General features: G+C 35.5%; 1 long non-coding RNA gene across 1 annotated transcript; it reads left to right on the top strand.

Annotated features, from left to right (window-relative positions):
• Nucleotides 1-7,603: 7,603 nt before the first annotated feature.
• LOC134761717 (uncharacterized) lies at nucleotides 7,604-21,087 on the top strand. Its single transcript, XR_010140782.1, has 3 exons — nucleotides 7,604-10,871; nucleotides 17,014-17,109; nucleotides 20,592-21,087. It is a non-coding gene; the product is annotated as an uncharacterized LOC134761717 (long non-coding RNA).
• The last annotated feature ends 5,668 nt before the right edge of the window (nucleotides 21,088-26,755 follow it).

Genomic DNA, 26,755 nt, shown 5'->3' with positions numbered 1-26,755 from the left:
TGAGAGAATGGAGGTAGCAGGGCACATCACTGCCCCCCAAATTGCAGAAACAGACAGGTAGAAATGTAGAATAAAAACTTCGCAGAGCAGCTGAACCCACAGACAGAAACCTCCACGGGCACCAGTATTGTGGAAGAAAAACTCAATTGTTTTTGAAAAACGGCTGGAGGATCAGTGTGGAAGAGTTTGAGAGTGTTAAAAGAACAACCTTACACAAATTAAATTTAACATAGTTTAACTGAGCAAAGAATGATGTGTGAATCAGGCAGCCTCCCAAGCCAAAGTAGGTCTAGAGAGACACCAGTGCAGCTGCATGATGGAAGAAGATTTAAGGACAGAAAAAGGAACGTGTTGAACAGAAAATGAAGCTGAGGTACAGAAACTGCTGGATTGGTTACAGCTTGGTGTTTGCCTTATTTGAATAAGGTTTGAAAAGTTGGCCACTCTTGATTGGCTGAAACTCAGTGATTGGCACAAGAGTAGACCATAGTCTGTTTACACCTTCAGTTAGGTTATGGTTGATTATGCACACAGAAACCTTCAGGCCGAACTTAAAATATATAAGGGGCAGCTTTGGGCTAAACTTAATTGAACGATTTCATCTTTTTGGTTACCTTCTCCAATTTGAGAGACCAAAATGTGAGGAACATATATCTCTCTGTCATCATCATAATGTACTTATTCAGTCTCAAATCCTACTGGGAAATAGTAAAAAAGTGGGTTTGAGGATGTGGAAACAAGATCTTTAGGTTATTTTTTTAAGGGGTTATAGTAGAGGGGACTTCCTTGTTCTGGATTCTCCTATTTAGAGAAGAGAAAAAAACCTTACCTGTTTTGAAATCTATCCATTTCCTTAATGTTTTAGTTGAGTATGTCACATTTACATGTGACTCCGTTTTGGTTTGGTCTTGTCTGTTGGGAACTAGTGCATGAGCTTAGTCTAAAACAATGGCCTCCCATAATTTTGTTTAACAATTCCCCTCTTTCGGTCAAGTTGTCACTTATATGACAGTGTGAGCAAAGCTTAGGGCCTTAGCACCACTCTGTTACCATCATTTTGAATTCTGATTTCAGCATGACATTCATAGTTTAAAGTTTTATAAAATATGGAACAAAAGGAAAATTTACAACATAATACCTAAATTTGTATCTACTCAAACGATCTAAATTCGGTGAAATTAATGAAGAAAACTTCATTCTCTTGAGCAAAGTATGTATTTGTAAAGTATGTATTTGAGCAAAGTATGTATTTAAAATAATCATATATACAGATATATTTTTTGGATGCATAGACATCTTTATAAATGCAGATTTTTTTATGGATACAAAGACAACATGGTAGAGCTGTCATATTTCTCTATAGATATGACTATCTAAAAATTTAATTATTTTTAGTAAGTGACAGCAGATATTCTTTATCTTGATAATTTTTAAAAGATCATATAAAGATTTAAATGCTTGACAATATCCAAAAACATTCTGAAAAAAAGTTAAGTAATGACAGAGTACTATCATCATTTGTTAACATGTATTAAAAATTGCTGTAAGAAAAATACCTTATAATTAGCATGTTATTTGAAAAACTGATTATACGAATAGAACAGATACAAATAACACAATAATTCAGTCTATGATGAGAAATATAATCAGAGAGAAATGTGCTATTAGGTAAACTAAAATGTTTTTAAAATTCAGATATAATTTTCATACAGTAAAATCTCCTCTTTGGTGCCCAGCTCTATGAGTTTTAACAAATATATATTGTTGTGTAGTTGCCAGAGAGACAAGACTCACCACCTTAATATCTTTGCTCATACAACTTGGTTGTCAAACCTTCTTGTCACTCCCAACTCCTAGCACAACTAATCTGTTTTTTATCAAAGTAGTTTTAATTTCTCCAGAATATCTCATAAGCTGAACTCTATAGTATGAATCTGACATTTTTTAAATTACCTATGTAAATAATTTTGTCATCTGTGAGCAGAGACAGTTGTATTTCTTCCTTTCTTACCTATATACTTCCTATTTCTCTTTTTTGCCTTCCTATACAAGCTAGGACCTTGAATTTAGTTGGAATGGTGATAGTGTACATCCTTGATGGTTTACATTCTGAGGGGAAAATAACTCAGACTTTGACCACAATACATGATGTGTGTTGTTGTTTTTTGGTAGGAGCCCTTTTTCAGTTTGATGACGTTCTCTTTATCTATAGTTTCCTGACATTTTTGTTCTGACTAGATGGTGAATTTTTAAGAATGTTTTATCTCTATCCATTAGGATGGTCCTGTGGATTCCTTCTTTAGTCTGTATATATGGGCAATTGCATCAGTTGACATTTATTTTCTTTTTCAAAATAAACCAGAATTCATTTATTTGCTTGTATGACTATGCACATATTAGTTGTTTCAAATTTGAACTGTTATAGGGACATTTTGATCACCTTTAAGCATGTACCCTTGTGCACCCAGTCATGCATTTTCTCACTTTGCACCTAAAGATACTAAGGAAGAGATTGGTGTAGTCTGTAGGTTTTGTCCAATATACTAGATATTGCCAAATTCTTCTTGAATTTCTATGCATCAAGCAGCAACTTGTGTGAGTTTCTGTTTCCCTACTTCCTCTCCAAGACTTGACATTTCAAGACCCTTTGGTTTTCCCTGACTGGATGGCATGAAATAATATCTCCTTGTTTTAATTATATTTCCAGATAACTAGTGAGGTTGTGTTGATTTTAATCTTTACTTGCGTCTTCTCTTCTAAGAGTTGCTATGTTATATCCTTTGCCCATTATTCTGTTTATTTATTTTATATGTGTAGGGGTTTGTTATACACTCTGTATAATGGTTTCTTGTTATTAATATAGGCTGAAAACACTTCTTCCAGCTTGCGACTTGCTTTTGTCCTCATGCTACTCTCTTTTGTACAGATTGTAAAAGTTTTGATATAATGGAATTAATTCACAGTTCCTTTTATGGTTTTATTTATTTAACAAATTTTTATGAAAATAATGCATGGTTTGCACTTTTTGTGTGTGAGTTTTTGTATTTTATTTTTATTTTTTGTGTATTTTTATTAATATATAATAGTCATACATATATTGGGGTACATGTGATATATTGATACTTATATGCAATATATAATGATCAAGTCAGAGTAATTGGGATGTACGTCACCTCAAACATTTACCTTTTCTTTGTGTTGGGAGAATTATAGTTCTTCTCCTGTAGCTATTTTGAATGTTTAACCCACTTTGCATTTCTGGGATAAACTCCAGTTGAATACAGTATATTATTCTCTTTATATATTGCTAGAAGTGATCTGTTAATATTTCGTTGTTTTTTTTTATAAGGGATATTTATGACTACCTTTACTATCTGGCAATATCTGTGTGTGTGTGTGTGTGTGTGTGTGTGTGTGTGTGTGTGTGTGTTGGTTGATTTCATCAGCAATGTTGCCTCCAGTGAATAAATTAGGAAACAAACCCTCATCTTTAATATTTTGGAGGACTGTGCAGAATTGATATTATTTATTCCTTTAAAATTTTGTTAAGTTTGCCAATAAAGCTATCTGAAATTTTCTTTGTTGGAAAGTGTTCAATTACAAATTCAACTTACTTAATATATAGAGAAACTTTCAGGTTTTTTGTTTCATGACTGTACACTGGTAGTTTGTGCCTTTCAAAGAATTTGTCCATTTAATATAAAATTATAAAAATAAAGAAAATAATCAGAATATCTTATTCCTTTTTTATAACTAATTATATTTCAGAAGTGCCATATCCAAACTATAAGTGAAACTTTTAGAATAATTGAGGTATTGTATATATGGAAGACTTTATTATAAAGGTGTTAAGACATATAAACCGTATAAACCATAGATAAATAAAATCATATTATACAAATAAGTGAAACATTTCTGCATTGTATTTTTTAACAAATTAAATTCAAATGCAAATGACATTTAGGAAAATAATTTTTGACATTTGTGGAAAATTATAAAATTTCTTTATATATAAAGATTTTTTTCTAATATTAATAAGTAGAATAGCAATGAATAGATAGGGCATAAAATGTGAATAGGCAATTGACAGAAAAAAAGCATTAAATGTTTTAAAAATATAAAAAGATGTTCAATTTCCCCCTAAACTGAATGAGACAAATCATTAGCAAAGAGATATAACATTTCGGTTACCACGTAAAGTTTTGTATTGTTTGTCCTTAATTTAAAAATAATATGCAATAAAGAGCAAGTTGTAGGTAGCTTTCACTATTATTAATTCTTGTTGAAACTATAATATTTTTAACCAATTTCTTTTAAAAAATTAACAGTTTAGAGTCCTGTGCAAAGAGTATGGTAGCACTATTTTCAGTGCCTTTTAGCCAGCTCTGGGTATTTCCTTTTGATTCTTATGACCCTGTAGTAGTCATAAGACCCTATGCAAAAAAAGGAAAAATCTCAAGGTTTTTAAAAAGACTTTTTTCTCTTTTGTAGCTTTGTGGCATTCTATTTTGTTATTTGTTTGTTCTTTGATTTTTTTGTTTCCATAGGTTTTGGGGGAACAGGTGGTATTTGGTTACATGAGTAAGTTCTTTAGTGGTGATTTGTGAGATTTTGGTGCACCCATCACTCAAGCAGTATACACTGAAACCAAGTTGTAGTCTTTTATCTCTCACCTGCAACCCACTCTTACCCCAAGTCCCCAAAGTCAATTGTATCATTCTTATGCATTTGCATCATCATAGTTTAGCTCCCACTTATGAGTGAGAACATATGATGTTTGGTTTTCCATTCCTGAGTTGCTTCACTTAGAATAGTAGTCTGCAATTCCATCCAGGTTGCTAGGAATGCCATTAATTTATTCCTTTTTATGGCTGAGTAGTATTCCATTGTGTGTGTGTGTGTGTGTGTATATATGTGTGTGTGTGTGTATATATATGTGTGTGTGTGTGTGTATATATACATATATATACACATATATACATATATATACATATATGTGTATATATATATGTATATATATATAACAGTTTCTTTATCCACTCATTGATTGATGGGCACTTGGGCTGGTTGCATACTTTTGCAATTGTGAATTGTGGTGCTATAAACATGCGTATGCAAGTATCCTTTTCTTATAATGACTTCTTTCCTCTAGGTAGAATGCTGGAATAAATGGTAGTTCTATTTTTAGTTCTTTAAGGAATCTCCACACTGTTTTCCATAGTGCTTTTACCAGTTATATTCCCACCAGCAGTGTAGAAGTGTTCCCTTTTCACTGCATCCACACCAACATCTATTATCTTTTGACTTTTTTATTATGGCCATTCTTGCAGGAGTGAGGTGGCATTGCATTGTGGTTTTGATTTGCATTTCCCTGATCATTAGTGATGGTGAGCATTTTTTTCATATGTTTGTTGGCCATTTGTATATATTCTTCTGAGAGTTGTCTTCTCATGTCCTTAGCCCAGTTTTTAATGGGATTGTTCTTTTCTTGCTAATTTGTTTGAGTTCCTTGTACATTCTGGATATTAGTCCTTTGTCAGGTGTATAGATTGTGAAGATTTTCTCCCACTCTCTGGGCTATTTATTCTCCTGACTGTTCCTTTTGTGGTGCAGAAGTTCTTTGGTTCAATTAAATCCCACCTATTTATCTTTGTTTGTGTTGCATTTGCTTTTGGGTTTGTGGTCATGAAGTCTTTGCCCACATCAGTGTCTAGAAGGGCTCTTCCTATGTTACATTCTAGAATTTTTATAGTTGCAGGTCTTAGATTTGAGTCTTTGATTTATCTTGAGTTGATTTCTGTATAAGGTGAGAGATGAGGATCCAGTTTCTTTCTCCTACATGTGGGTTACCAATTAGCCCAGCATCATTTGTTGAATAAGGTGTCCTTTCCCCACTTTATGCTTTTGTTTGTTTTGTTGAAGATCAGTTGGCTCTAAGTATTTGGGTTTATTTCTGGGTACTCTATTCTGTTCCACTGGTCTATGTACTTATTTTTATTCCAGTACCATGCTGTTTGGTGACTACGGCCTTACAGTATAGTTTGAAATCAGATAATGTGATGCCTCCAGATTTACTCTTTTTGGTTAGTCTTTCTTTGGCTATGCGGGTTCTTTTATGGTTCCATATTAATTTTAGGATTATTTTTTCTAGTTCTGTGAAGAATGATGGTGGTACTTTGATGGTAATTCCATTGAATTTGTAGATTGTTTTTGGCAGTATGGTAATTTTCGCAATATTGATTCTACCCGTCCATGAGCTTGGGACGTGTTTCCATTTGTTTCCATCATCTGTGATTTCTTTCGGCAGTGTTTTGTAGTTTCCTTTGTAGAGGTCTTTCACCTCCATGTTTAGGTATATTCCTAGGTATTTTACTTTTTTTTGCAGCAACTGTAAAAGGGGTTGAGTTTTTAATTTGATTCTCAGTTTGGTCGTTGGTGGTGTATAGCAGAGCTACTGATTTGTGTACATTAATTTTGTATCCTGAGACTTTGCTGAATTTATTTATCAGTTTTAGGAGCTTTTTGGAGGAGTCTTTAGGGTTTTCTAGGTATGCAATCATATCACAGCAAACAGCAATGGTTTGACGTCCTCTTTACAGATTTGGATGCCCTTTATTTCTTTCTATTGTCTGATTGCTCTGGCTAGGACTTTGAGTAATATGTTGAATAGAATTGGTGAGAGTGGGCATCCTTGTCTTTTTCCAGTTCTCAGGTGAAATGCTTTCAACTTTTCCCTGTTCAGTGTTATGTTGGCTTTGGGTTTGTCATAGATGGCTTTTATTACATTGAAGTATGTCCTTTCGATGCTGATTTTGCTGAGGGTTTTCATCATAAAGGGATGTTGGATTTTGTTAAATGCTTTTTCTGCATCTACTGAGAAGATCATACTATTTTGTTTTTCATTCTGTTTATGTGGTGTATGACATTTATTGACTTGCACATGTTAAACCGTCCCTGCATCCCTGGTATGAAACCCATTTGATCCTGGTGGATTGTCTTTTTGATATTTTTGATATACTGTTGGATTTGGTTAGCTAGTATTTTGTTGAGGATTTTTACATTTATGATAATCAGGGATATTGGCCTGTAGTTTTCTGTTTTTTTGTTGTTATGTGCTTTCCCAGTATTAGGGTGGTAACTGGGTTCATAGAATAATTTAGGGAGACTTTCCTCTTTCTCTATCTTGTGGAATAGTATCAATAGGATTGGTACCAGTTCTCCTTTGAATTTCCGATAGAATTCAGCTGTGAACCCACCTGGTCCTGGACTTTTTTTGTTGGCATTTTTTTAATACCATTTCAATCTCACTGCTTGTTACTGGTCTTTTTCAAAGTGTCTAATTCTTCCTGATTTAAACTAGGAGGGTTGTATTTTTCCAGGAATTGATCCATCTCCTCTAAGTTTTCTAGTTTATGTGCATAAAGGTATTCATAGCAGGCTTGAATGATATTTTGTATTTCTGTGGTGTTGGTTCTAATATCTTCTTTTTTGTTTCTTACTGAGTTTCTTTGGAGTTTCTCTCTTCTTTTCTTGGTTAATCTTGCTAATGGTCTAGCAATTTTATTTATCTTTTCAAAGAACCAGCTTTTTGTTCCATTTATCTTTTGTAATTTTTTTTTTGTTTCAAATTCATTTAGTTCTGATTTGTTCTTGGTTATTTATTTTCTTCTGCTGGGTTTGGGTTTGGTTTGTTCTTGTTTCTCTGGTTCCTGGAGGTGTGACCTTAGATTATCTATTTGTGCTTTTTTAAACTTTTTGATGTAGGTATTTAAGGCTATGAACTTTCCTCTTAGCACCACCTTTGCCGTATCCCACAGGTTTTGATAAATTGTGTCATTAATGTCGTTAAGCTCAAAGAACTTTTAAATTTCCATCTTGATTTCATTGCTGACCCAATGATCATTCAGGAGCAGGTTATTTAATTTCCATGTATTTGCATGGTTTTGAAGGTTCCTTTTGGAGTTGATTTTCATTTTTTTTCCACTGTGGTCTGAGAGCATACTGGATATAATTTCAATTTTCATAAATTTATTGAGACTTATTTCGTGGCCTGTTATGTGGTCTATCTTGGAGAAAGTTCCATGTGCTGATGAATAAAATGTATATTCTGCAGTTGTTGAGTAGAATGTTCTATAAATATTGTTGAGTCCATTTGTTTTAGAAAATAGTTTAAATCCATTGTTTCTTTGTTGACTTTCTGTCTTGATGACTTATCTAGGATTGTCAGTGGAGTATTAAAGTCCCCACTATTATTGTATTGCTGTCTATCCCATGTCTTATATCTAATAGTAATTGTTTTATAAATTTGGGAACTCTAGTGTAAGGGGCATATATATTTGGGATTGTGATATTTTCCTCTTGGACAAGGCCTTTTATCATTATATAATGTTCCTCTTTGTCTCTTTTAACTGTTGTTGCTTTAAAGTTTGTTTTGTCTGATATAAGAATAGCTACTCCTGCTTGCTTTTCATATCCATTTGCATGAAATGTCTTTTTCCACACTTTTACCTTAAGTTTGTGTGAGTCCTTCTGTGTTAGGTGAGTTTTTTGAAGGCAACAGATACTTGCTTGGTGAATTCTTATCCATTCTGAAATTCTGTATCTTTTAAGTGGAGCACTTAGACCATTTACATTCAATGTTAGTATTGACATGTGAGGAACTATTCCATTCATCATGTTATTTGTTGCCTGTATACCTTGGTTACTTATTTATTGTATTTTTGTTTTATAGGTCCTGTGAGATTTTTGCTTTAAAGAGATTCTGTTTGATGTGTTTCCAGGGTTTGTTTCAAGATTTAGAGCTCTTTTTAGCAGTTCTTGTAGTGTTGGCTTGGTAGTGGTGAATTCTCTCAGCACTTGTTTGTCTGAAAAAGACTGTATCTTTTCTTCATTTATAAAGCTTAGTTTCACTGGATACAAAATTCTTGGCTGATAATTGTTTTGTTTAAGGAGGCTGAAGATAGGGCCCCAATCCCTTCTTGCTTGTACGGTTTCTACTGATAAATCCACTGTTAATCTGACAGATTTTCCTTAATAGGTTACCTGGTGCTTTTGCCTCACAACTTTGAGGATTATTTCCTTCATCTTGACTTTAGATAAACCTGATGACAGCATACCTAGGCAATGATCTTTTTGCGATGAACTTCCCAGGTATTCTTTGAGCTTTTTGTATTTGAATGTCTAGGTCTCTAGCAAGGCCGGAGAAGTTTTCCTTGATTATTCCCATAAATATGTTTTCCAAACTTTTAGAATGCCCTTCTTCCTCAGGAATACCGATTATTCTTAGGTTTGGTCATTTAACATACTCCCAATCTTCTTGGAGGCTTTGTTCATTTTTTTAAATTCTTTTTTCTTTGTCTTTGTTGGATTGTGTTAATTCGAAATCCTTGTCTTTGAGCTCTAAAGTTCTTTCTTCTGCTTGTTTGATTTTATTGCTGAGACTTTCCAGTATATTTTGCATTTCTCTAAGTGTGTCCTTTATTTCTTGAAGTTGTGATGGTTTTTTATTTATGCTATCTATTTCACTGAAGATTTCTCCCTTCATATGTTGTATCTTTTTTTAGATTATCTCAAGATGGACTTCACCTTTCTCTGGCGCCTCCTTGATTAGCTTAATACTCAATCTTCTGAATTCTTTTTCAGACAATTCAGGAATTTCTTCTTGGTTTGGATCCATTGCTGATGAGATAGTGTGATTTTTGGGGGGTCAAAAAACCTTGTTTCATTATTTTAACAGAATTGTTTTTCTGGTTCCTTCTCATTTGGGTAGGCTATGTCAGAGGGAAGATCTGGGGCTCAAGGCTTCTGTTCAGATTTTTTGTCCCATGGGGTGTTCCCTTGATGTAGTACTCGCTTCCTTTTCCTAGGGATGTGGTTTCCTGAGAGCCAAATTGCAGTGATTGTTATTTCTCTTCTGGATCTAGCCACCCATCACAGCTACCAGGTTTGGGGGTAGTACTGGTACCTGCACAGAATCCTGTGATGTGAAGCATCTTCAGATCTCTCAGCCATGTATACCAGCACCTGCTCCAGTGGAGGCGGCAGGGGAGTGAAATAGACTCTGTGAGGGTCCTGCAGACGTTTGATGTGCTAGTTTTGTGGTGGTTGACCTCCTGTCAGAAGGTGGTGCTTTCAAGAGGGCATCAGCTGTGGTAGTATAGGGAGAATCAGATGGTGGGCAGGGCCCTAGAACTCCCAAGAGAATATGACCTTTGTCTTCAGCTCCCAGGGTGGGTAAGGAGGAACCATCAGGCGGAGGCAGGGTTAGTCGTGTCTGAGCTCAGACTCTCACTGGGCAGGGCTTGCTGCAGCTGCTGTGGGGGATGCAGTTGTGGTTCCCAAGTCAATGGAGTTATGTTCCCAGGAGAATTATGGCTGCCTCTGGTGTGTCATGCAGCTTGTCAGGGAAGTCGAAGAAAGCTGGCAGCTACAGGCCTCAACCAGCTCCTATGCAACCCAAAAGTCTGGTCTCACTCCTACCACGCCCCCCGCACCCCACCTAATGCACGGAATTTGCTTCCAGACAGTGGGTTAGTGAGGCTAAGAACTTGCTCCAGGCCACCAGACTCCCAGCTGAGAAAGCAAGCAAGGCTTTTGCACCTCCATGCCTGTTGAGTCTGCACACTGGATTCGTGCCCTCCCCAGAGTTCTGACTAGGAGACATCACATTTGGTTGGAATTGTTACAAAGTTTAGCTGGATGTTTCCTTCTCACTGTGGTCTTTTCCCAGTTCTTCCGGGAGCCCTCCCCAAGGACCCCTGTGAGACAAATCAGCAATGGCTTCCCTGGGGCCCAAAGAGCTGACAGAGCTTTTCCTGCTGCTTCCTCTACCCCTGTATTTCACTGAGCTTTCTAAATTGACACAGTTCCAGGTAAGGTCAGAATCTTCTCATGTGATCCAGACTTTCAGTTTCCCCAGTGAGAGTGTGGATGATCTCCATTTCCCATTTTCACAGTTTGGGCACTCACAGTATTTGAGCTGCTTTCTGGGTCCTGCAGGAGCAATCCACTTCCTTCAGAGGGTCTGTGGATTCTCTCAGGTTTCCTGGTATGTTTCTGCAGTAGTTCTTGGAGAAAACATTCATGATGCATGTCTCCACACGCTGCTCTGCCTGTGCCAGTGGGAGCTGCAACTTAACCCTGCCTCTTATCCACAATTTTCACTCCTCCAAGATTTTAAAAAACACTTTTAATGGGAGAAACAATTGTAAGATTCATGGAGGGGGACCCAATAGAACTGAGCAGAGAAACTCTATACACCCTTCATGCAGTGTCCCCAGTACCCTGAGGATCAGGAATTCATCGGAGGGACTAATGAGACTTTGAAATTGTTATATTCATGGTTGTAGTTTATGACAGGAAAATGATGGAAGGCAAAATTAGCAAAGGGAAAAGGCATATGGTGGGCATGGGGTGGAATCTGGTAGAAATCAAGTCTAAGCTTTCAGGTGCTCCTTCCAAGGAGAGAAGTATGGGGTGTGCTTAATTCTTCCAACAATGATGTGAGACAACACATGCAAAATTCTGCCAACCAGGGAGGCTCAGGTGAGCCTTAGTGTTGAGGGTTTTCATTGAGAGTTAGCTTTATAGGGATATAGCACCTGTGTGATTGATTTCAGTTACTCGAGCTTCAAACCCCCATAGAAAAAGCAGATTTTCATCCTAAATCACAATTTTACCATAATTTATCTGGACAAATGGGAAGAGTGTGGCTCAAGGTTTCAGGCATGCCGAAACACTCTTATCAGACAGGATTTTCCAACAGCTTGGTCCCTTTGAGCCAACCAAAATCCAGTTCAGAAAATAGGGCTTTCTTAAAAATGTTTAGGGTCTGAGCATCTAGACCTGCCCAGTTTACTCTTTCCTGAACCGTCTACAATCTAGGTTTTCCTATTCCATTCTAAGTTCTCATCCCATGCACACAAGTTTTCTTCTTTTCCTTGTAAAATCTTGTATTTTATAATGTTTGTCTTGCCATTGGCATAGCCAAAAATATAAACATTCAAAAAGCTTGGGCACTGTGCAAGCCCTAGATTTGAATCAACTTTTCATAAAGTCCTTGTCCATTTTCCCAATGCAAGTGAACATTCTGCATTAGTAATATCTTTTTCTCTGAAATATTAAAAACTGTACTCAGCAGAAAATACATTATAAAAAGATGATACTTTGTCATTATCAGAATTGAGAAAATCTTGACTTAAAAGAGCAAACTACAGTGTGTGCCAAATAGTGCAGACAAAAAATTGAGTTTGTACAAAATCTACTTGTACCTCAAGCTGCAACTTTGTATGATTCCTCCTTATTTGAAAACCAATCCAGAGCCTCCACACTCTGGATTGCTTTATATAAATATTATTTTTAAGTTTGACTGGCATAAAACTCTTGTGCCTGGTAATTTTTATTTATTGTGTTTGGACTTAGGAACCTAAGATGTAAATTTTCTATTGGGAATTTAAAGACTTCAGCTTTTAGCTCATATTTAAATCCACATCCACACTCACTAGGATTGAACAATTTAAGACACTTTTAATATATTCTAATATAAAAAACAAAACAAATGACTTCTCACTTAAATAATTACCATACTATTCATCAGCCTCTATATGGACTTGAGATAGGCAATAAATTCTCAAATACATTGACATATGTGTTTGATACTCTATAACCTAAAATGCCAATCAAGATTTCCTAGAGAATAAATATCATTTTTGCTTCTCATTAAAGTTCTCACAAAAGTAGTTCAACTGATATGTAAAATCCTTAATTTCATATGTAAATGAGCAGTCATAGTTTTTAAGAATAACTTCAATTAGGCCACAATATGTTCTACTTGGGGTTGGGGCTTTATGACATATTTAATGATTGAAAATTTTATCAACCTTTTTCTAGTCCTAATATTATGTAAGATAGAGCTATCTAAACACATATATGTATACATGCATGTATAGGTATGTATATATATGTGAACATGTATGCATATTAAACATACACTTTTCCTAGATTGCTCCTATCACTCCAACAGAGAATTCTTCTTTAATAATCGGCAATTTAGCATTTTTAGTTTATAAGTTCTTGGTGCATGTTTTCCCACTGCCAATAAAATACCCAAATTTCAACAAATGGACAAAATAAAATATTAGTGTCTCAGTACATACCAATATTGAATATATAATAATCAGAGTTTAAAATATATCAACCTTTACTTTCTTAAAAAAAATTCATAATGTGTTATAAGACAAAAGAAAGAATTTTTCTTCAAGAAATTTCATGCCCTGCCATGTTCTTGTAATTCACATACCAATTTATATAAGGTTCTCTCTTAACTATAAGAAAATAAAAAGCACAAATTTGTTTCATGGTTTATAAGAAGGAGTCACCTGTGTTCCCATCAGTCAGTATATTCAATTTCTTCTAGTGACACATGTCTCTTTTCCCAGGCCAGGGGAGTTGTGAGGCAAGGCAGGGCAGAATTACTGTTCAGCTAGAGAGTATCAAAAATGAAGAAATCCTCCACTGCTGCTTTTCTTACCGCTGCTCCTCCTCAGCTGTCTTCCCTGTGGTATTAACTGTGAAATGAGCTGGGCTCACCTCAGACCCAGGAGAAGGAAGAGGGAGTTGCATGATTTTAAGGAAAGTGTCAGAAGAAAATATGTTCTTACTTAGATGTGGAAGTATAATGTGCATATGAATAGGGAAAGAGCGTTTCATGTAAACATGTAACATTTTCTTAAGGTTAATCAGGAAACTGACATATAAGCTAATATAATTTTGAGAGATAGATTTTAGAGTAGCTTTCGATGCAACCAACACTCCAGAAACACACAGGCACACAGAGAAAAAAAATAGTACCATCTTTGGCTTCATGCACATCTGAGGAAGGGAAAAGGGTGTTAAATTCATTTAATATAATATCATGCATCCATTACAAATGACCACATGAGTCTAGGTTGTCATGGAAATATATTCATAGAATTACATCTGTGGTAAGAATGTTTCAAAAGAGATGCCTATTATGATTTCATTTTACTGAATATATATATGTGTGTGTGTATATATATATATATATATATATATATATATGTGAATACTTACTGTTTTGGTCCACTCTTGCATTGCTATAAAGAAATACAAGAATTTATAAGAAAGGTGATTAATTGGCTCACAGTTCTGCAGGCTGTACAAGAAGCATGGCAGCATCTGCTTCTAGGGAGGTCTCAGGGAGCTTCTACTCATGGCAGAAGGCAAAGGGAGAGCAGGTGTCTCACATGGAAGGAGCAGGACCAAGAGAGAGATGGGAGGTACCACACACTTTTAAATAACCAGATGTCATGAAAACCTTATCACAAGAGCAGCAGAAAGGGGATAGCACCAAACTATCAGAAAACACCCGCAAGATCCAATCACCTCCTGCCAGGCCCCACCTCCAACACTGGGGATTACAATTCAACATGAGATTTGTGCGGGGACACAGATCCAAACCATTTCACTTACAAGAGAACTCAGGAAGGATTTCACAGTGAAATTATTCATGGATTATAAGATTGTGTGATGGTTAATACTGAGTGTCAACTTGATTGGATTGAGGGATGCAAAGTATTGATCCTGGGTGTATCTTTGAGGGTGTTGCCAAAGGAGATTAACATTTGAGTCGGTGGGCTGGGAAAGGCAGACCCTTAATCTGGGTGGGCACAGTCTAATCAGCTGCCAGCATGGCCAGAATATAAAGCAGCCAGAAAAACATGAAAAGACTAGATTGGCCTAGCCTTACAGGCTACATCTTTCTCCCGTGCTGGATGCTTCCTGCTCTCAAACATTGGACTTCAAGTTCTTCAGCTTTGGGACTTTGACTGGGTTCCTTGCTCCTCAGCTTGCAGATGGCCTATTGTGAGACCTTGTGATCATGTGAGTTAATAATCCTTAAGAAACTTCTGTTTACTTATATATCTGTCCTATTAGTTCTGTCTCTCTAGAGAACCCTGACTAATACAGACTATATGGATTATTTATTTAGTTTGTAAATTTATTAATCTGATTAATGTTTTATTTACAAAAATGTAATTTATTAGATTACTAAAACAATAATCTGGAAGTAACAGCTAGTTTTTAAAGAGAGAGAAAAGTGTTAGCATGAAAATAGAGGTCAAAGAATGAGTGGCATATTAATATGCTCATGTGTGTTATTTATGAAGATAGTATAAAATCCAATCTATCTATGAACTATTTATCATCTATCTATCTACACCTATATAACTAACCATGACCTTTTACTGCACAATGGCAGAACACATATTCTTTTGGGTGCACAAGATACATTATTAATTTTAACCAAATATGGGCCATATAAAGCAAATATCAAACTTCAAAGAATTGCATGGCTTCTCAGTATTTTATTTAACCATAGAGAGATTAAGATATAATTTAATAGCAAAGGTGAATAGAAAATCCTGACATATTTCAATATTATTCGACACATTCATATTTGCAAATAACTTCTGGTATAATTTTTCAGTGCTATTTGCTCACCTTCACACCTAGTATAAAGTTCCAGCACGCTACATACTTGCTCTGCTCAAGCTTGAGGATAAGGAAGACTGCTGCAGCTGAGGAATCTTTTCATCAAACCACATGGGCAAATGATTATTTTTTATGTAGTCAAGGGGAAGGCTCTATTGAAACTTGTAAGTAATGTTTAAAAAAGGAAAAAAAAAGCTTGCTACCCATTATTTTTTCTTTAAATGTCTGTCCCTTGTTGTGTAGAATATTTTAGTTTGTACTAGCCAAAATATGTCAGGGAAATAATATTCTTCTATACAGCACATAAATATATACTTTTGGTGTGTATTGAGGGATTGCATGGATAACACATAGATGTTTATTTTACCAACCACAAAATTGTAGAATTTAGCTGGGACATCAATAAATAAGTGAACCCAAGGTTATATTTGTATGTATGCAATGGACCTTGAAGTTATGTCTGCAAATGAAGACTTTAGAAGTATTATAGAAAATTGTCAGTCTATTTTTTTACTTAAATCGAGATAACATTATTCAATTTTGTATGGGATAAATAGCATGTATATTACATAAAAACATAATATCATAGAATAATATTCAAATACTACCCATAGTTGACTCTTATACATATATGCAAGATTCATAGAATCAAAGGGTTATCAAATTTCACTTCCAAAGGAGGAGTGACATCAGACATGTAGTTTAAGTGACACATTTTATAGCTGGAAAACATATGGTTTATGCAACAAATACCTCACCAATGTCGCACATTTATATTCTGATTGTAAAGAAAGTCTCACCTAAAAAGGCTTTGTTACCTTCAGTTTGCTATTTGAGGAAAGTCCTCTTTTAAGTCCTTTTGTAAAAGTTCTTTCTCATTTATAGTGCACCTGCAGAACGTCATCTGTGGTTGTAACATAGACATGACATGTCTCAACTTATTTTAAAAAGGATATGGTGATTCACTGGCCAGTAGTATAAAAAATTGGCCTACCAATTAAATTCAAGATAGCTTTAAGTCTATTTAATAGACACAGTATAAATGAATTACTACCAAAATCTTAGAATATTATACCTTAAGTATGCACTGACTAACCGTGCCAGGCAAAATTAATTCTTATGTAATTGAAGCCAACAGGAGTAAAACATTGGCTAAAAGTCAATTTGTGTGATAAAGAGGAAGCTAGGAGTCCCAAACAGCTTTTAGTGAATGCTTTTTTGCTTTTTTTCTATCATTGCTGAAGCTAAATGAGCAAGAGATAAAAGTCAAATACGTGCAGACTATATTCTCCATGTCATTGTATTCTTTTTCTGAAACTAATAAATTGGACCGTGAGGAGTGTTGCTGAGGCTATATCTTTACTCCTCAGAATAAGTGAAAGAAAAGATAGAAACCCCCTGAGTTCAGGTCGATTTGCACAGCCAAAAAAAGTGTTTCCTTTTACTGCATTAATGATTAAAATTGCCTCTACTGATTAATTATATTGATTAACTTTATAGAAATTCATCTATCAAATTCACAATAGGTTGTGAATTAAAATGGAAAACTCTTGGAATAATGTAAATGGACTGGATGGACATGGGGCAACTTTAAATGTATGTATCTATTACTATGTGTGTCTAGGTTAGGGCTTCTCAACCTCAGTACTGTGGATACTTTTTTGCCAGATAATTCTCTGCTGTACAGTCCTGTACTCTGTTGCACAGTCTGATGAACTATGGATGTTTAGCAGCACCCCACTAAATTCTAGTAGCATCTTCTTCCCTCAGTTGTGACATCCGAAGTGTCTCCAGACATGCCCTGGGGTGGAGTGACAAAATTGTCCTATTTGAGAACTATTGCCTACGTCTTCTTTCTGAGTCAGTACAGCCTGGATTTGTGATATTTCTAGCTATGTCCGATTCCTGTTTTTTTAATTGTTTTTATCATAATTATTATTTTAATGGGATTGAGTTTAGAGTTATCTCAATTATAAGACTTCTTTTCATGCCCAGCTTGTCCTTTGACCAACCTAGCTTCCTTCATGTATAATTTTTCTTCAGCCAAATTCACACTGTCTGCACAATTGTGTCTGCGTGCCTCAGTTCTCCCACCAAAGGTCTGATCTTTTAAACATGTCACCAATTCTGATGGCCTGTGTGGCTGGGCTTTGCAGAGGACCCACATCGCTGTATGTCTTGTGTGCAGAGCCTTCGAGACAAAGTGGGGCAGCCTCAACTATCTCCCAAACTCGCTGCACGACCACACACTGGCCATGTTTTGCCACATTTCCCTGTGGAGGGGGCTGATGTGTAGACTGGTGGTTCTCACACTTTAGAGTCAATCAAAATCAAATAGAGGCCTTGATAAAACACAGATTCCTGTGCCCCAAGCCTAGATTTTCCAATTCTCTACGTGCTGGGTGGGACTGAAAATGTGCATTTCTTATCAGCACTGGGGGATGCAGATGCTGCTTGTCAAGAGCCCCTGGTTTGGAAAAACCCATCTGAGTCAGGCAGGTGGATTTTTCCTGTTCATAGAGAATATGTCTAGCACTTTTAATAGTTAAACTCTTCAATGGCTAGCATTAGAACAGAAGTTAAATGTGAAACGTCATAGCTCAACTAATCTCTGTGAGGCAACACCGGGATTTAGATTTAAGTAAACACTTTTAGATTATTTATTTTTGAAGAATTAGGGAATTAGATAATAGGCATTATATTAGCACTTAGCGCAGATATCTTATTCTGAAATCTGGGGTCTGTGTCCTAGCATATTGCTTGCTGAGCCTGGAAGTGAGAGTGAAACATTTGTAGTGTCCCTTTCTCATGAGGCAGCATTGCCCATGTAGGCCAATTAATATCTGTTGAAGTGCTGTGATTCCCCAAAGAGCTTGCTGCTCTTGTTATTGTTAACTATAACTGATGCTACCTGGGATCACTGCAAAGCTAATACTGTTCACACAACTTATATTTAAAGAACATGGCCAGGCGCCGTGGCTCACGCCTGTAATCCCAGCACTTTGGGAGGCTGAGGCAGGCGGATCACCTGAGGTCAGGAGTTCAAGACCAGTGGCCAACATGGCAAAACCCTGTCTCTACAAAAATACAAAAATTAGCCAAGCATGATGGTGTCTGCCTGTAATCCCAGCTACTGGGAAGGCTGAGGTGGGACAACCACTTGAATCCAGGAGGCGGAGGTTGCAGTGAGCTGAGACCACGCCATTGCACTCCAGCCTCGGCGACAGAGAGAGAGTCTGTCTCAGGGGGAAAAAAAAAAGCACTTACCACATGCCAGGTGCTTAGCATTTAACTATTTTAGCAACAGAATGTGATAGATACTATTATTACTATTACAATTTCATTTTGAAAAAAAAAATAGTTTAGGTTAGAGAGGTCCAGCTTCAGACCCAACAACTCTGGTCATTAACTTAATTTCAAAACTGGAGAATTAATTTCCTCTTTAGTTGTTATGTGAATGATACTATACTTTAGGGGACTGTTCTATTTAGAAATCGGCACTACCAAGGTTTATCTGGTCTCTGAAGCTCAATGTGGGAGAATAGAAGCTATCAGTATACTCTACGCTCATCTTATTTTTCATGAAATAAGTGTAAGATTAGTAAGAATAAAGTAACATTCTTGGAGAACATTTTAAGCTACTTATTTTTCCAGGTATGAAAAAAGTTACATACTTTTCCTCGTATGAAAACATTTAGAGAAGACATAAACTAAAATTGGCAGGTCCACGTGCAGATTTTCATGTCTCTTTTTATATTGAAACAGAAAAAAATCAAAAGAAAAATAATTTTGAGAGAGAGTAACATGGGTAGTGATTTTTGTTGCCTCCTCAGGTAACATGAACTAGCACACTGTCTTCTTTCCTATTGCCCCTCCCTGAAGATAACACCAGCAGCAGTTGCTTTTCTGCCAGTAGTGATCCTGCTGTTTCCTGCTACGTCCCCAAATAGAACGTAAAACCCATGTATTACTCCTAGAGTCAAAGACTAACAATATGTGGTTTATTTCTATGACATCTTTAAATCTATGTCTAACACCATGACAAACGGGTGCGAGGGAAGAGGTATTCTTGTATCCCTTATGATATTTAGTTCTGGTTATGACATCTTGAAAAGAAGTGAGTTGCAAATGCTTTATTTTGATTATTGCTCTAGTCTGTGTATTGCTGATATTCTAGCACATTCCAAATATTGGAAAGATGCAAGAAATCCTGTGCGGTGGCCTCACGGCATGTCACACTATAAAGTAACCTGAGCAGTCTAGAATCCCATTTCAACCTGTAATGTCCTTTGATGATTCTTCTCCTTACTTCTTTCCCTATCCACCATGGCTTCTACCTTTAAGGAGTTCACAGTCTGGCAGTACTTCCAGCAGGCTGATGTTCCAAGCAGAGCCAATCTGTGGGCCTGCTCACACCCCTACTTGCTGAGCTTCATCAATATTCTGGGCTGACAGTTTTCAAAGTGTACCTGGATCTTCAAGATGTTTCAGGAAGTCTGCTATGCAGAACTATTTTCAAAATACTATTTTATTTCTTTGTCTTTTTCATTCTCTCATAAGTGGACAGTTTCATTCTCTCATAAGTGGAGAGTAGTAGTTTACCAGAGACTACACATAGTATTACAACAGATTGACTGCAGAAACTCATTTGGCAATAAAGCTATTTTGCATTAAAGCCATATTTGCCAAGTGTAAAGCAATGCAACTCTTCTTAGTATATATATTTTTACTTAAAAATATAGTTATTTATCATAAAATATTTATACTAACCTTTAATGAGTTTATTTTAAAATAAATCATTTAATGCATACATTTTAAATTTCTTAGTTTAATTTCTAATATGGTTAACATTGATACATGCATCTGTGAATTTTAAGATAGCAAAGGATTACTCTCATCAAAATGTCCAAGAAGAACTAACATTAGGCATCTATGTATAGATTCAGATTTTCATTATTGATTTTCAGTGTGTAGGCCATTTTCCTATTTCTAAAATAAGCATGTTAATTTGCAGACATTGACAATCCTGGCAGCTGCTAATCCCAAAAAGCTAATTCCAAGTATTTATTGCTTTGCAGGCAGATAAATGAGACTTTTTTTGCTCACCTGGAACTTCAAAAAGTGCTTACCAGAGACTGTCTCCTCACTGCTATTTCTTATACACAAATTTCTTGTTGGCTTCCTGACTCAATACTTTAATTTATAGTTATCTGGTAATTCCTCTTAAGAAACTCTCTGCATGTTGGTAACAACTGTCTATCCACTTCATTCAGTCCAAATAGCAGAGAGCAGCTGTTGTCATGAGGAAAGCAATAAGCTCACATAAGCCTTCACCTTATACCTCCTGAACAAAGTACTTGTGGCTTCCAGAAAATACAATGATTTCAGAGATGTCTTCTTAGAAATAACAGATACAGAAATGGAAGAAGTGCATTCTATTGCATTGCCAACCAATTGCTGCATTATAGATCTCACTAAAGCTCAAAGCAACCCTATGAAACCAATTTTGTCATCCCTAGGCAGAATGAATAATGAAACTGCGAGAAGTGAAATAAATTGGGTAACTTTTCTCTCCCAGTAAATTGTGATGCTAGGCTGCATATCTAGTTCTGGTTCACTTCTAAATCCACCTTCTTTTCATTATGCACTGATTTAATTATATTCAGGAATGAAACCAACTAACCCATGAGAAAATATTTCTCCAATAGTAGCTAAACAAATAATGTTTTATAACAATAAAGAGCATAGAGAGTTTGTTAATAAAGTGTTTACTCATGTAATCACAGAGGCCAGGGGCAGAATTTTAATAGTACAGAATATTTTCATAAGTCCCACCTCAATCCCAAATGCTTCCCTCACACCAAAGTAATGGTCACTCCATCTGCCTTTTTCATGATCACATTCTTTCTCCTCGTTATAATTTCACCATCCATAGATTATGGTTAATTTATTTGACTTTTGCTTTTTTCACCCAACCTCTGGCATTTTTGTCATCATTTTGTAGTATACTATTCTATGAATAAACTACAATTTATTCTATCCAATTGTTAATGAATATTAAATTTTAGGTAATTTTAATTGATTACAAAGAATATTATTATTAACATTTATGTTCACTATTGCTATTAATATCTATCCTGTTGCACAACTGCATGTGGTTTCCTGTTTTTTGAGACAGAATCTTGCTCTGTCGCCCAGGCTGGAGTGCAGTGGCACGATCTCGACTCACTGCAAGCTCCACCTCCTGGGTTCACGCCATTCTCTTGCCTCAGCCTCCTGAGTAGCTGGGACTACAGGCGCCCGCCACCATGCCTGGCTATTTTTTTGTATTTTTAGTAGAGCCAGGGATTCACCATGTTAGCCAGGATGGTCTCAATCTCCTGACCTCATGATCCGCCTGCTTCGGCCTCCCAAAGTGCTGGGATTACAGGCTGCATAAGCTTTTCTAAGATGGTGGTTCTTATACATTTTGGTCTCAAACTTTTTTGTAATTTAAAAATTATTGAAGACTTCAAAGAGCGTCTGTTTAAATTCTTTCTTACCAATTTTTGCATATTAGAAATTAAAAATTATCATTAAAATTGTTAGTACATTTAAAATAATAAATCTACTTATGTTGATATAAATTTTTTAAGAGATATGTTCACTCCACATTCATTGCTGTATTATTCACAATAGGCAAGATATGTAGTCAACTTCAGCATTCATCAATTGTATGAATGGAGAAAGAAAATGGGGTAGATATAAAAAATGGAGCGCTATTCAGCTTAAAAGAGATGAAAATACTGTCATTTGCAACAATGTGGAAGAACCTGGAGGAAATTGTGTTCACAGTGAAATTAGCCATGTGGTACTTTCTATAGAGAAATGCCACAAGATCACACTTGTATATGGAATCTTAAAAAGTTGAGCACACAGAAGTAGACTAAAATGTGGTTGCCAGGGACTAGAAAATGGGGAGAGATGTTGGTCAAAGGATACTGAATTTCAGTTAGAAAAGAGGAATAAGTGAAAGAGGTTCATTATATAATATGGCAACTATATTGTATTCCAGAAAATTGATAAGAAAGTATGGCTTAAGTGTTCTCACTATAAAAAAAGTGTGTGCATTATAGAGTATGTTAATTAGCTATGTGTAGCTATTCCACAACGTATACATATTTCAAAACATGTACACAATAAATATGTAGAATTATTATTTATCCATTTAAAAACATTATTGGTATATATCACAATCAATGTCATTTTATAAATATAAAACCATATAATGGGCCAAAGAGAAATCTGAAATTATTAATACCAACATATTATGTTTTTTGCTGGATAGTATTTATGCATTATTTTACTTTGCCAAATAAAACAAGTTGGCTTAAATCAACCAATTACTTAATTAATATCATTTTTAATGAAAACTATGAGTATATTCCCCCAAAAAACAGCAAAATTACTGAGTAAATTAAAATTGGCTTACGTTTTTATAAATTCTTTAATGTTTGACTTAATTGAAGACAACTGAAATCTGATAGCTACTTATTCATTAAATTTGTTGGGACACACACAGATATGTAGCTGAAAAGTGGAAGACAATTTTAAAATCCTTTTTAGATTATTATGGATATTCTTATTTGATAATACATTAAACTTAGCAAATGGTAATTTTTAAAAATTTACTTGCAATGTGGGATTAGTGACTATTTCAATCTCTGTAACATTAAAATCTGCTGCTCTATCTTGAACTTTGAATGGACCTTTTACTCATACATGACCTTGTAACTTCAGACACTGGTCATTTGGAAAATATTGGTTCACCAAGTTACGTGGCTCTTCCAAGTGGTAATACCTTCAATGAAAAATTTTAAAAAATCAGACTGGAGTTTACATTTTCATGAAAATCAAATTTGATCTCACATAGTATGAGAGAAGTGTCACTGCTCCTCTCATAAGAAAAGTCTTTAAGATAGGGAAACTATCAAGCTCATGATGATAGATGGACACCTTTTTAAAAATTTTAATTATCACTTGAATGCTTACATTTTGTCACGGGCAACAAAGGCCATCAAATGCTTTCCTTGGAATTACTGGCTCCCTGTTAATTTTTATGAAAATACCTGCTAAAGCATTAGTTTTACTGCCAGTCTTACAAGTAAAAGTAATATTTCATTAAAAAGTGGCTAGCTCAGCTTGCAACTTAGATAGGTAGTGAATAATAAGAAGTGCTAGTACAGTTTGATGATGCCGTGTGTCCTCATGTGTCTTCATGAAGACATTTTTAACTGAACTCCAGCAGTGTGAATCACATAGCATTTGCAACATCAGTGCAAATGTCAACACAGTGAAAGAACTAAAGTAAAACACCTTAGTGCAGATGTGAAAATAGCTTTGAATTAATGGACCTCATTAAAAGTCTTGAGGATTCTCAGAGGTGCAAAGGCCAGACTTTGAGAACCACTGCTTTAGGATATCCACTTGTAATTGTCCCTGATGCTTCCTAGGGTATATATAATTTAAAATTTACAAGATTGTGCCAAGTTATTTGTTTCAAACTTATTACATACTAATGTATATTATCTTCATTGTCCACATGGATGAGCATAATAAATTCCTAGTAGGGGTTTTTACTGGTTCAAAATATATATCCCTTTCTACCTTTGTTAAATATTGTCAAAATATCCTGATAAACTACATTTCCAATACAAATTTTTATCAATAATTTATGAATGACTGATTCTCCACATCCTCTTCAATGCTATTTGTAATTAATCTTTTTTAAAAATTGACTATGTTGTCAATTTTCACATTGCTATAAAGAAATAGCAAAGACTGGGTAATTTATAAAGCAAAGAGGTTTAATTGTTTCACAGTTCCACATAGCTGGAGAGGCCTCAGGAAACTTGCCGTCCTGGTGGAAATCAAAGGGGAAGCAAGGCATGTCTTACATGGCAGCAGGAGAGAGACAGCAAGAAAATCACCAGACACTGTCAAACAACCAGATCTTGTGAGAACTCATTCACTATCAGGAGAAAAGTAAGAGGGAAATCCACCCCCATAGTCCAATCACTTCCCACCAGGTCCCCCCTCCAAATGTGGGGATTCCAATTTGCGATGAGATTTAGGTGGGGACACATAGACAAATCATGTCACTGATTAAGTAAAAACACCCCAATTTCTCATCATTTTAACATGCATTGCCTTGATCAGTGGAGCAGTAAGTCATCCATCCTCCGTTATCGTTTATATTTTCTTTCTGTGAATTGCATGGCTGGGTCCCTTGCCCACTGTTTCCTTGGTTGATTTTTTTTTTTTTTTTTTACTAATATCTAAGGCTTTCTTGAATATTTTGTGTATTGATTATTTCCATGTTTCCTCCTATTGCATATGTTTTCTCCTAATATTGTAAATTTGTTAACAAGTTCTTCTAACATAATTTAAATTCATCAGTAATTCTGCTGTTTTTCCTCAGCTTTGTCCCTGGCTTCAGAAAGCTCTATGCATCCATAGATTTATTTTAAAATGTTCATATTTTCATCTAATACTTTTATAGATTTTTTATTCTTTTATATTTCATCTACCTGATATTTATTTTTAAGTATTATAGAGTATCTTTAAAGGGTAGACTGTCACACTTTTTGTTGAAACATCTTTGTTATTCATTTTTCACATAACATTTTATATAGTTACATTTTATCTTAATAGAAAGAGGAAAAAAAGGAAGTCTTATGAAACTAGAAACATCTGAAAATGACTTAGTTAACTTGCAATGCTAAGTTTAAGTTTCCTTCTACCATCGTAGAATTTGAGTTCAGGTGGCAATGAATAAAGAAGCACCAGCCTATTTACCAAGGAGGTCTGCTTCTTTTAGTGGAGTGTGATATTTATAAATTAAGATAAGAAATAGAGGCTTTAGGCATGTTCAAAGGTACTATGATGTCTCATCTTTGAGTTCCTTTTAGTGAGCAGTGCAAGAAAATACATACTAAAAATCATGAGTTCATATTTATATGTGTAGTTTAAATTTACTATTATTCGTTTTGGCTAACCTTTTGGTTTTATATTTTGTAGCTTTTTTTCTTATGGTGAGATCTTGGTTTCTAACAACAATAGTACATTGACTTATGTGCTTTATCCTTCAATATGCTTATTTCACGATACTAATATAACTCTTATCAATACCCACTTTCTGAATGTAGTTGAAAATTCATTTGAAGTTCTTTTTATGCTTGAAATGTATCTGCTAAGAATAAACATTATATTGTTTCATTTATTTGAAATAATTTCTTTCTTGGGTAAATATACTGCTGATTTGATAAAACATTAGGCTCATGTGTTTCTGTTTATTTCAGGATTTGCTGTTTGATGATTTGAATGTGTCATAAAATCACAAAGTTCAAAAGGCAAAATCCTGGTAAGTGGAATACTCAGAGAAGTATGGCTTCTAGGTCTGTCACCTCTAATTCATCTCCTCCTCCCCCAAGTGTGTAATCATAGCCTTTAGTTTTTACAAAACTTTCATTACTTCAAGTACAAATAAGCAAATGTATACAAGAACATTTTTATTTCTGTTTCTTATATAAAGGTAAATTAGTATTGACCAGACATGGTGGCTAAGGCCTGTAATCCCAACACTTTGGGAAGCTGACATGGGTGGATTACTTGAGGTCAGGAGTTCAAGACGCCTGGTCAACATGGTGAAACCCTGTCAATACAAAAATTAGCCAGATGTGGTGGTGGATGCCTGTAATCCCAGCTACTCTGGAGGCTGAGGCACAATAATTGCTTGAACCCAAGAGGCAGAGGTTGTAGTGATCCACCACTGCACTCCAGCCTGGGCTGCAGAGTGAGACTTTGTCTCCCCCAAATGCCCCCAGAAAAGGTAAATTACTATTTACTTTTTACTCTCATCCTATTCTACACTTTGTCTAATTCACTGAATGAAATATCCTGCATGGAAGTCTTCCTCACATTTTTGAAGACTGTAGAGTACTCCCTGGTAAAGATGCACTTGCTTCATTCAATGGTCCTTTATTGGATGGCTTCATGGGTTGTTTTAAAATATCAACTATTACAAACAATTCTGCAATGGAAAACACTGCATGTTTTGTTTCACAGATAAACAGTATTCTAGGTTTCTTGGTTCTTTCAGTCTCACACAGATGCCACTGTTTTCCATGTGTTATGCCTCTTTACAGTAAGAGTGTCTTTATTCAACAATAAGACTATTGGCCTTATGGCTGAAAATTTAGTT

The sequence above is a fragment of the Pongo abelii genome, chromosome 6, assembly GCF_028885655.2.
Source record: "Pongo abelii isolate AG06213 chromosome 6, NHGRI_mPonAbe1-v2.0_pri, whole genome shotgun sequence".
Taxonomy (NCBI): domain Eukaryota; kingdom Metazoa; phylum Chordata; class Mammalia; order Primates; family Hominidae; genus Pongo; species Pongo abelii.
This window is presented reverse-complemented; position numbering and strand designations above follow the sequence as displayed.